This window comes from Taudactylus pleione, unplaced genomic scaffold (genome assembly GCF_031769625.1).
Source record: "Taudactylus pleione unplaced genomic scaffold, aTauple2 ptg000652l, whole genome shotgun sequence".
Taxonomy (NCBI): Eukaryota; Metazoa; Chordata; class Amphibia; order Anura; family Myobatrachidae; genus Taudactylus; species Taudactylus pleione.
In genome coordinates, this window is record NW_028285054.1 from 893,328 (window position 1) to 904,630 (window position 11,303).

An 11,303-nucleotide genomic window follows, 5' to 3' on the forward strand; every position below is an offset into this window, starting at 1 on the left:
ACTGGGACCTGTTAACCAGCGGTAAACCCTCTTGTCCTCATAGTCCTGCTGTACAGTTTGCAGCTTGTTTTTTTTGAATTTCAATAACTCTTTTTTATACACATCACATTGGGCATTTAGCTTATTCCACCACGAACTGTGCGCTTGATCTGCTAGAGCAGTAGTGTGAGATGTTGTAAAACTTTCGATTTTGTTCCTTACATGAACCAACTCCTTCCCCGCCTCCTCAATCACAAGTAGCATGAGATCTAAGCTACATTTGTTCAGCACTGCCACCCATCTCCTACAAAATTCAGGGCTCATGCGGCCGATGGTAGGGGTATTGCGGACTCTGAAACCCCGGGGAATTAATTTTTGACGATAGTAGTCCGACAGTGTGGTCCCGTGCAGTAAGTAGTCTGTTTCACGCTTTTTTAGTTTTAACAATTGATGGTAAATGTCTTCAATCTGTATTACAGACTCGTCCTCTGTGAGGTCTGCCGAAAAAAGGATCCTGTCAGCTTCCACGTCCGTGAAACATAGTGTCTCTCCCACTGGCAAATTAAGATTAATGAAATCCATAGGGGCAGAGCATGGTTGTTGAGATGAATCCATATTGATCAAATAGATTAATGATTGATCAGCTCTCACTTCCGCTGATACCAGGTGGAGATGTGCCAGTAAATGTCAATAAACGGACGAATGGTGCCTTAACCCTATAGAGACCGGCAGGTCTCATGCAATATATGGGGTATGGTTCGGCACTCAATATTCTTCAAAAAGAGATATGTAACCTGGGTGCTCGCACAAAGAAGGGTATAAGTGTCCAGGGTGTGCTGTCATGTAACAAGACAGACCACAGCGCGTCACTCCAGGATTTAGAAGATGAAACTGTTTAATCAACGTTTCAAGGCTCTACCGGCCCCGTCGTCAGGAATACAAACACAGAAATATACAAACCAGACACTTACCTAAATACCCCACCCGATTAGGAAGAAAGAGTGACGAGCTTCTCCACAGTCGCGTTCACGTGTCCGGAGGGCGCGGGTCGCCCGGTGATGACATCACCCGTCTCACCTCGGGCGGTTGTCAAGGCAACCTAAGACGCTACTGCGGCCGGGCGCTGACATAATGTACGGCAGTGCCCGGAGCCGCGATCACGTGACCAGAGGGCACGGGTACTCCTGGGGATGACATATCCCAGCTCACCTCCGGAGGTTGAAGTGCCAACCTAAAACGTTCCAGCGGCTGTGGAGAGTCTATAGAGAAGAAAGATAGAGTGAAATAAAGAGACCCCAAGTCCCTGTATATAATAACTATAATTACATGAACCCACAAATCTATAGTCAAATGCAAAAACAAAAAGAGTAACTAAAACTGAAGAATGAAAACAATACAGTGATAAAAGTATCTAAACATGCAAATAATGCCTAATGATGAAATAGATGAAGAGCAAGTACAAAACGATTAGTCAAAAGGGAAAAGTGACTCAACAGTCACACTCTGAGCCAATATTGTATGATATCTAGAGTAAATTAGAGGTATTCTAATGGTAAATAAATATGCAAAATCAGAAACACATATGGAAAGAACATGAAATGAGGCATAGACAATGATACAGAATATGATGTGTTTGTATTCCTGACGACGGGGCCGGTAGAGCCTTGAAACGTTGATTAAACAGTTTAATCTTCTAAATCCTGGAGTGACGCGCTGTGGTCTGTCTTGTTACATGACAGCACACCCTGGACACTTATACCCTTCTTTGTGCGAGCACCCAGGTTACATATCTCTTTTTGAAGAATATTGAGTGCCGAACCATACCCCATATATTGCATGAGACCTGCCGGTCTCTATAGGGTTAAGGCACCATTCGTCCGTTTATTGACATTTACTGGCACATCTCCACCTGGTATCAGCGGAAGTGAGAGTTGATCAATCATTAATCTATTTGATCAATATGGATTCATCTCAACAACCATGCTCTGCCCCTATGGATTTCATTAATCTTAATTTGCCAGTGGGAGAGACACTATGTTTCACGGACGTGGAAGCTGACAGGATCCTTTTTTCGGCAGACCTCACAGAGGACGAGTCTGTAATACAGATTGAAGACATTTACCATCAATTGTTAAAACTAAAAAAGCGTGAAACAGACTACTTACTGCACGGGACCACACTGTCGGACTACTATCGTCAAAAATTAATTCCCCGGGGTTTCAGAGTCCGCAATACCCCTACCATCGGCCGCATGAGCCCTGAATTTTGTAGGAGATGGGTGGCAGTGCTGAACAAATGTAGCTTAGATCTCATGCTACTTGTGATTGAGGAGGCGGGGAAGGAGTTGGTTCATGTAAGGAACAAAATCGAAAGTTTTACAACATCTCACACTACTGCTCTAGCAGATCAAGCGCACAGTTCGTGGTGGAATAAGCTAAATGCCCAATGTGATGTGTATAAAAAAGAGTTATTGAAATTCAAAAAAAACAAGCTGCAAACTGTACAGCAGGACTATGAGGACAAGAGGGTTTACCGCTGGTTAACAGGTCCCAGTGCCCCACTGAGACCAAGACGTCCTCAGTATCGCCAATCATGGCGAACTAAACATGACCGCACCACAGGAGATCAGCTATCCTCACGCAGCGATAGTGACTTCGCTATTGAAGACTCCGATGAAATATCACAATCACAGAGGGCCCCTTTAGGGGTTCACACACGAGCAAAAGGATCAAAAAACGTAATAGTACCAGAAGAAGTGGTCAAAATGAGAGGATCTTCAAAAAACACATTGAAGAAGAAAAATTAATCTTTAACCTCTCATCAAGACCCCTGTCCAAAGTGGAACAACGGGTACTAAACAAAGGATTATCCTTCATTCCTACCCACGTTCATGACGAATTTGATTGGCAGGTTGACTTACATCGTATGGGACGTAACTTGCGTCTTAAGGAATTTTTTAAAGATCAAGCACCAGTCAACAATTCTGATCCTCTGGAACCTTTTTTATCAGCATGTTCCAGGTCTAAATTTGATCCTCCTTCCGTTAACCCCTCGATCAAAACCTTCTCCAAACTTATGAATGACTCGGTTCAAAAATATATACAAGCTAATAGATCCAGTCACACTAATTTAACGAAAACTGAAATGCAGGCCCTACGGGCCTTAAGTCAAGATCGCTCTATCGTCATAAGGCCGGCAGACAAGGGCGGCGGCATTGTATTACAGGATCTACAACCATATAAGGAAGAGCTTAGCCATCAATTGGCAGATCAAACTACGTATATTAAATTACCTAAGGATCCTACAAGCGAATTTCACAAGGAACTACAAAATATCTTACAAAAGGCATTGGACGATAAGTTGATAAATTCCAAGACTTTTCACGCTATCCAAAGTACCAATCCCATCACTCCAATCATTTATACTGTTCCCAAGATCCACAAAAATCCACAGCACCCACCAGGGCGCCCAATCATTTCAGCCCGTGGTTCCATGTACCAACCTGTATCGTCATTGCTGGACTCCCTAATACAGCCACATGTTATACAACAACCTACATGTCTGAAAGATACAACTATGTTTCTAAACCTATTAAACAATGTCCAAAAAATTGATCAGGACATTTTATTATGTGTACTAGATGTGCAGAGCCTATATACTTCCATTCCCCATGCAGCAGGCCTGATGGCTATGCGTCAGTTTCTGGACTCTCTGAATTCACCATTGGGACTGGACAAAGAGTTATTTCTACAACTGTTGGCTTTAACCTTATCCCGCAACTATTTTCTATTTGATGGGGAGTACTACTTACAACAGTCTGGATGTGCGATGGGGTCCAATGTGGCCCCATCTTATGCGAATATCTACATGTTCCAACAAGAACGGGAGTTATTCCTTCAGTCTGTGATGTTTAGCCAACACATCAAACTGTACACACGTTATATAGATGACATCTTTATGCTGTGGGCTGGCGGCAAAGAGCTATTTGATACTCTAATGAGTGCTATTAATGATTCGGCGTCTCCCATTAAATTTACGTATAGGCTGAGTGGCACAGAAATTGACTTTTTGGATGTGAAAATCAATGTCTCCAATGGTTACATCTCCACTGCCGTTTTTCATAAGGATACAGACAGGAATACACTCCTCACTGCAGGTAGCCATCATCCACCATCCCTTAAGAGGGGATTACCATTTTCCCAGATGTTAAGAACTGCACGCATCACCAGTAACTGGGATGAACTACCAGCCAGCTTGGATGACGTGATACATAAATTTCGTACACGGGGTTATCCTTTAAAGCAGTTGCTATCAGCGAAGCAACGGGTACTTTCTCTTAATAGGGTAGATCTTCTATCAACCAAACCTAAAAAATTAAAGCAAGATCGTTTTCCCTGGGTAACCACGTTTTCTACTGCCAGTGGGGTACTTCCCAAGGCTGCAAGAGCATTATGGCCAATTGTTGCCAGTGACCAAGATCTCACAAGTTTACACAACAAACATCCAATGATGTGCTACAGGCGGGAAAAAACCTTAGAGACCTATTGGTCCATACGGATATTACTGGGCATCATCCAGACATTGAAAACACGTCATATAAGAAACCTGGATGTTACAAATGCCCATCTTGTGTCACTTGCAGTTATTTACAAACTGGAAACACCTTCCAGCACCCACACACGGGCAAAACTTTTAAAATCAGACATATATTGACGTGCACGTCTAAGTTTGTAATATATTTGATTACGTGCCCGTGTGCCTTATGCTACATCGGTATGACCTCCAGAACCTTCAAAGAGCGGATGGCTTTACATCGATCTGCCATACGACTGGCGTTAAATGGAAGAGATGTGGATCAGCCGGTGGCAAAGCATTTTAAAACTGCAGGACATCAATTATCTACTCTGCGTTACAAAATTATCGACCACGTCCCTGCATTATCGAGGGGTGGTGATCGTGTGGGTGCGCTTACGAGATTGGAGGCGAGATGGATACTACGGATGAACACAACACAACCCAGGGGACTAAACGAACGGATTGCCTGGAATTCATTCATCTAATTCTGTATCATTGTCTATGCCTCATTTCATGTTCTTTCCATATGTGTTTCTGATTTTGCATATTTATTTACCATTAGAATACCTCTAATTTACTCTAGATATCATACAATATTGGCTCAGAGTGTGACTGTTGAGTCACTTTTCCCTTTTGACTAATCGTTTTGTACTTGCTCTTCATCTATTTCATCATTAGGCATTATTTGCATGTTTAGATACTTTTATCACTGTATTGTTTTCATTCTTCAGTTTTAGTTACTCTTTTTGTTTTTGCATTTGACTATAGATTTGTGGGTTCATGTAATTATAGTTATTATATACAGGGACTTGGGGTCTCTTTATTTCACTCTATCTTTCTTCTCTATAGACTCTCCACAGCCGCTGGAACATTTTAGGTTGGCACTTCAACCTCCGGAGGTGAGCTGGGATATGTCATCCCCAGGAGTACCCGTGCCCTCTGGTCACGTGATCGCGGCTCCGGGTACTGCCGTACATTATGTCAGCGCCCGGCCGCAGTAGCGTCTTAGGTTGCCTTGACAACCGCCCGAGGTGAGACGGGTGATGTCATCACCGGGCGACCCGCGCCCTCCGGACACGTGAACGCGACTGTGGAGAAGCTCGTCACTCTTTCTTCCTGATCGGGTGGGGTATTTAGGTAAGTGTCTGGTTTGTATATTTCTGTGTTTGTATTCCTGACGACGGGGCCGGTAGAGCCTTGAAACGTTGATTAAACAGTTTCATCTTCTAAATCCTGGAGTGACGCGCTGCGGTCTGTCTTGTTACATGACAGCACACCCTGGACACTTATATATATATATATATATAATTATATATACCTTTTTTTGTTTGTGTTTAATAAAAAAACAATTCAAGGCTTTTATAATAAGGGCAGCATATATTACTGTGCTTAGTGCTGGTGTTTAAAAAACATTTCAATACTGATTATATTTCATTTAAAATTGTATTTATTCAAAAGTGTGTGTTTCCTAAAGGCAGCATATATTACTGTGCATAGTTTGTGTAAGCTGCACCCCAATAAAATAAAAAAAAACACATTTTATTTTTATTTATTGGTGAGAACAGAAATCTCCAGTCTTCTAATATAACTGCATGGTAAATGTAACAGTCCCTCATTTCCCTATCTCATGGCATGTTCACTTGGAATGCTCCAGCATGGGGTTAAGATGATCATAGGGTACCATTTAAGCAGCCTTGCCAATCTAAGGAATGATTGCACCCAAACTAATGCTGAAAAATGCACCCCACAGTATTACAGAACCCCTAGCTGTTGGACACAAGCATTGACACCTCACCTGAAATCATCTACTTTTCGAGTACATAGTGAAGAATGACTCATCTGACCATACCACCTTCATCCACATTGCTTTTCCTCTTTGCACCACAGAACTCACAATATTGCCCTTTGCTGATGAATCTTCCTAAGAATTCTGAGCTGACATCACCTGCTGCACCATTCCTTGTAAAACATTAGTTGGTTGAGTTGTCTTGATGATTGAAGCTCCTGCCAAATAAGACTCAATTAAGTGTAATTTATGTTACAACCAGTGTATTATAATGGTGCTTTAAAAGGGAGGTAGATGAAACCCTAGCTGTCGGCGCCGGAATCTCGACACCAGTCAGAATACCAGCGCCGGTATCATGATGGTAATTAGTGGGGTTAGGGGGACAGTTAGGGTTTGGGGATAGGCACTAGGGGGATGGTTAGAGTTAGGCACTATGGGGGGAGGTTTAGGGACTATGGGGGAGGGTTAGGGTCTGGCACTGGGAAGAGGTTAAATTTAGGGTGCGGGGAGGGTTAGGGGTAGGGTTAGGATACTTACGACAGGTGTCAGTATTCTAACCCTATCGAGCTGCCGGCGTGACCCCTGATCACCAGCATCCCTTACCCAACCCCTTTCAAAATTAGTACAATTTCCATAATAATGTGTATAGGAAGGAACACTCAACCTGTTGCCTTGTGCCTTTTATATGTATATCTTCTGACATTGCCATTTTTGGAATCGGTGGGGGACTGGCTATCTCACGGTGAGGGCATAACAGTATGATGGGCCTAGCATCTCTAAAGAGCTGGTCCACTGCCAACTTCCTTCCTTCCCTCAAAAACAAACACACACTCCAGCGGCAGGAATTTGCAGAATACCACAGAGCAGCGGGGAGGAGGACATACCGTACCTCTCCGCATTACTAGCAGTTGAAACAAACGTTCTGGCCTTATTACATACTTACGTATTCTCCTTGAATATATGGAGAGTCCCACTCCTGAAAGACTCCTGAAAGAGTACAGTAGGCCTCTTACCTGCATCCCAGCCACTTCCTAGTGAAATGGTCAGGCAGGAGAGGGTGCGCAATTCTCAAAGAATTTCATCAACTTGCCCTCTCTTCACAGACCTGCAATTCGTGGCATTATTTAGTGAGTAGGTGGAGTCTAATGAGGAAAAGCACCGCCCTCTCAGTATTTAGCTGCGTTTCATCTGCAGGACTTCCCCGGGAGGGTAAATTGTAAAAATTGGCAATAATGCCTTATAATATATAGTAAGGGGTACATTATATTCTTTCTATTTTAACTATTCTGATTAGCTCTATATACTGTGTTAAATATTCAATCATTTTATGTTAATGTTGCAGTTATGATCAAGGGCAGGATGCATCAACATATAAAATGCGGTCAAACCTCCGAAAACAGCGTGTGTACCAAGCTCCCAATAGGCAATGCTCTATATAGATGACGTTTGCCTAATAGAAGCCTATAGGCTTTTTTTTCGGGCTTTCCCCAAAAGGGATCCAGTAGGATCAATCCCAGGGTCCCCCTGCTGCTCACGCATGCACTGGCCGACAGCCGCGCACAGCTCTTATCCTTTGCTTAAAAGGACATGCATTTGGCGTTACTATACGCCGCTATGAATACGATGATTGCCAGGATGCATCACATCCAGCATGCAATGGTTAATGCATCCCGCCCTTATACTTAAAGGGTAACGATTTCCTGGCAGATGAACATGGAGACATATAAATGGTTAAACAGAACGCGGTTTTAGTTGTAGACATGAAATCTTGCTTTGATTTGCTCTGTTTGCATCCAGCCTGGTTTACAGAGTTTCTAATCTTAATAGACTGTAAATGCACAAACATTACAAATCTCAAGTCCATTCATAAATCTAATTAACTCCATTGCTTAGCCAAGTTCCACAGCCTAGTTGTTTAAATGGCCATATGGAATTTGCTTTTTAATTATCTGCTATTCATTAACCATGGTGTAAAACAATTTCAGTTCTGCTGCTTAATCACCTTGTTAACACGGCTGGGTAAGGGAATGATTTACAGGTTCATCGTCTATAACAAACAGCATTATCACACAGAACCAGAGCAATAATGATGTCATTTGTTTGTACACTTTGCAAACAAGTTCCTTTGATTGCGACTGGGTCTATATATGACAGCAGTTTAAATCTTTTTATTAAAGGCTGCTGCTGCTAATGGCTATCACCAGCATCATCGATGGTAACTATCGCTGGGGCTTTCCCATACACGTGTCGCTGCTGTCCTCCGATAATTATTACTATCTCAAGGTGGTGATAGCCAGAGTAAGTAAAGAAAAATAAAGCTATTAAAAAATATTTATATATATATATTTTTTTTACTATTTTTTTATTATTATTTTCTTTCTTATTTATTTAATTTCCAGGAAAAGCTTCCAGCTCCACTGCACATGCACAGAAGACCCCAAGAACTGCCGGTGAGGAGACAAGAGTCCTCTTACCACTACCGGCCAGTATCATCGGGAAGTTGAACATGGCCCAGCTGCCCTGGCTAAACTGTGATAATTGATTACAGCGATATCAGCTTGTTCACTGATCTTGTGGGATAATGACTGTTATTAGCTAAAAACATGTAAATACCTTTCGTTGAGACCAGTTACACACTGGTATTAAAAACTGTGCTATTAATGCCATAAAACATATAAACTTTAAGGGGATGGAATTGGTTTAGTGACCTACACATTATACATATACATTTCTGCTGATGTTTGCAGTCAGGAGCAGACACAGGGTCTCAATTCAGACCAGCTCGCAAGCGCCGATGTGCTCGCAAGCGGGTCGATGTAGAGGCCCTGCGCACGTGCAGCGGCCGCACTGTGCATGCGCAAGCCCCGGAGCGAGAGAGAAATTATCTCGCTCCGGGGCTTACTACAAAAGGGGCGGCTGTCGATGGTGATGGACAGCTCGCACCGTTTTGTAGGCGGGGCGGGGGGTGGCTTGCCAAACGGAGGCGTTCCCGACGGAACGCCTGCCGTTTGGGGGTGGCCCCGCTGACATCACTCGTGATGTCAGTGGTGAGCTTACGGCTCTAGTAGAGCCGAAAGCTCACTGGGGCTTGCGCCAGACAAGACCGTACAGCAAGGGTCTCGTCGCAACCCCCGATGGTCGCGATGGTCTTGACCATCAACCTGGCTGCTCGCTAAAGCTGTGGGTGGTCACCCACAGCCTAGCAAGCGGCCAGGAGGCCGGCTCAGAAAATAGATGCGGCCGCCCTCATTCAGAGCGAGCGCTTGGATTTTGCGAGCGCCTCTGAATGAGGTCCGCAGTGTTATCTTTGGTCTATTTGACATGTTCACTGGGGAGTCCTCTATTGATCCCACCTCCACACTACAAATGCATCACATTTGATATGCTGTCCCACTTATGTGAAAAACATCCTGCGACTCATAAATAGATCATTAATAATGGGATACACAAAGTAAAACACAGTCACCAAAACATTAATTATCTGGGGTCAAGTTCTCGGGCAGTGTAAGTGGCATATCTATAATGGATGCAGATTGTGCAGTGCACACGGGCCTCTGGGTCCAGGGGGTCCTATACCACACACCCTGCACTGGGTTCTGCATCGGCCTGTACAAATCACCAGGAAAATGGCATAATTTTGCTGGAGATTTGTGAATGCACGGTAGACTCTGGGCCTAATTCATTACCGATCGCAACTGCGATTACACATGCAATCGGCCGATTGTTGCATTCTGCCCGTGAGTATGTTTCGCAGTGCGCGAACTGGCCATTGTGATCGGGATTGCGATCGCAGTGACTACGCAGATCCAACGCAGAGTGAGTGACAGAAAATGCCATTTGTGGGTGGTGACAGGGGGTGGTCAGAGAAACGCAGGTGTGCCAGTGCCTTTGAACGCCGTTGCATAGGCGTGCATAAATTATCCACTGCGATGCCATAGGCAGCCTGAGGACTCATAGCGTGCGATGAAGTTAGCAATTCCTGAGTAAGGTCAGAGCTTGAACAAAGAAGAAAAGAAAACCAGACGCTAATGTATACACCAGGGGCTCCCAAACTCCTCCATTACATTCTAGGTTTTAAGGAAATCCATGCTTGAGTCCAGATGCTTAAATTAAATTGACTGAGGTACTAATTAAGTCACCTGTGCTCAAGCATGGATATCCTTAAAACGTAGACTGTAATGGCGGAGTTTGGGAGCCTCTGGTATATACAATGTCACAGTTATATTACTTACACACATCTGCTGCTCACGTAAAGCCGGGTGCTGATCCCCAGAAACAGAAAGAAACCAATAAAGACAACTGGATAGCAATGCGCGTACACAAAAAGCACAAAAAAGTCCAGTAAATCATAAATAAGCGCCTTGTAGGCCGGTATTAGTATGTAAAAAGTTAGAACAACCAGTTCATTAAACAGGCAGCCAACTACAATGGGCAGATTCTTAGTTACTGGTTAGGTATATGTTATGGTATATGAAGATAAACACAAAGGGTTTGATTCGGTACTGAATGGCATTGCAGGGCTGCACCTAAGCAGCTTTGTATTTCCACCCTTGCAGATATGGCAATGATGCAGTGGGCATGATGCCTCCTGCACGCATTACTTATCCGAGCTACGTTGTACAATGCAGCATCAGATAATCTGCGGGAACATCAGCCGGCTAAGTGACCCATGGTGTCACGAAAGCTGGCCACCGCAGACGAGAGAAAGAGGCCAGGAAATCTCCATCAGCCGACGGAGATTCTGTCCTCTTCCTTCCCCCTAAACGGCAGTGGCATGCCTGCGTTTCAGGAAACGGAAGCCAGCGCCGCCCCCACCCACCCACAAACGGCAGCAGACTGTCAATCACTGACAGTCTGCCGGTGATCTGCGTGTGATCACGCACATGTGCAGTACGGGTCAGGTGCCAGCGTAGATTCCCGACGATCGGGAATCTGCATTCAGCAATGCACTAGCATGCACTGC

At 44.0% G+C, this 11,303-nt stretch overlaps 1 long non-coding RNA gene across 2 annotated transcripts in view; it reads left to right on the forward strand.

Moving 5' to 3' along the window:
- Nucleotides 1–8,999, forward strand: part of LOC148478451 (uncharacterized) — a 77,827-nt gene extending 68,828 nt beyond the window's left edge. Inside the window, exons 4-5 of one of the 2 annotated variants that reach the window (XR_015872025.1) lie at nt 8,518–8,638; nt 8,740–8,999. This is a non-coding gene — a long non-coding RNA (uncharacterized LOC148478451). The remainder of the gene's footprint in view (nt 1–8,517; nt 8,639–8,739) is intronic. The other variant, XR_015872024.1, reaches the window with a different exon arrangement.
- Nucleotides 9,000–11,303: the final 2,304 nt, after the last annotated feature.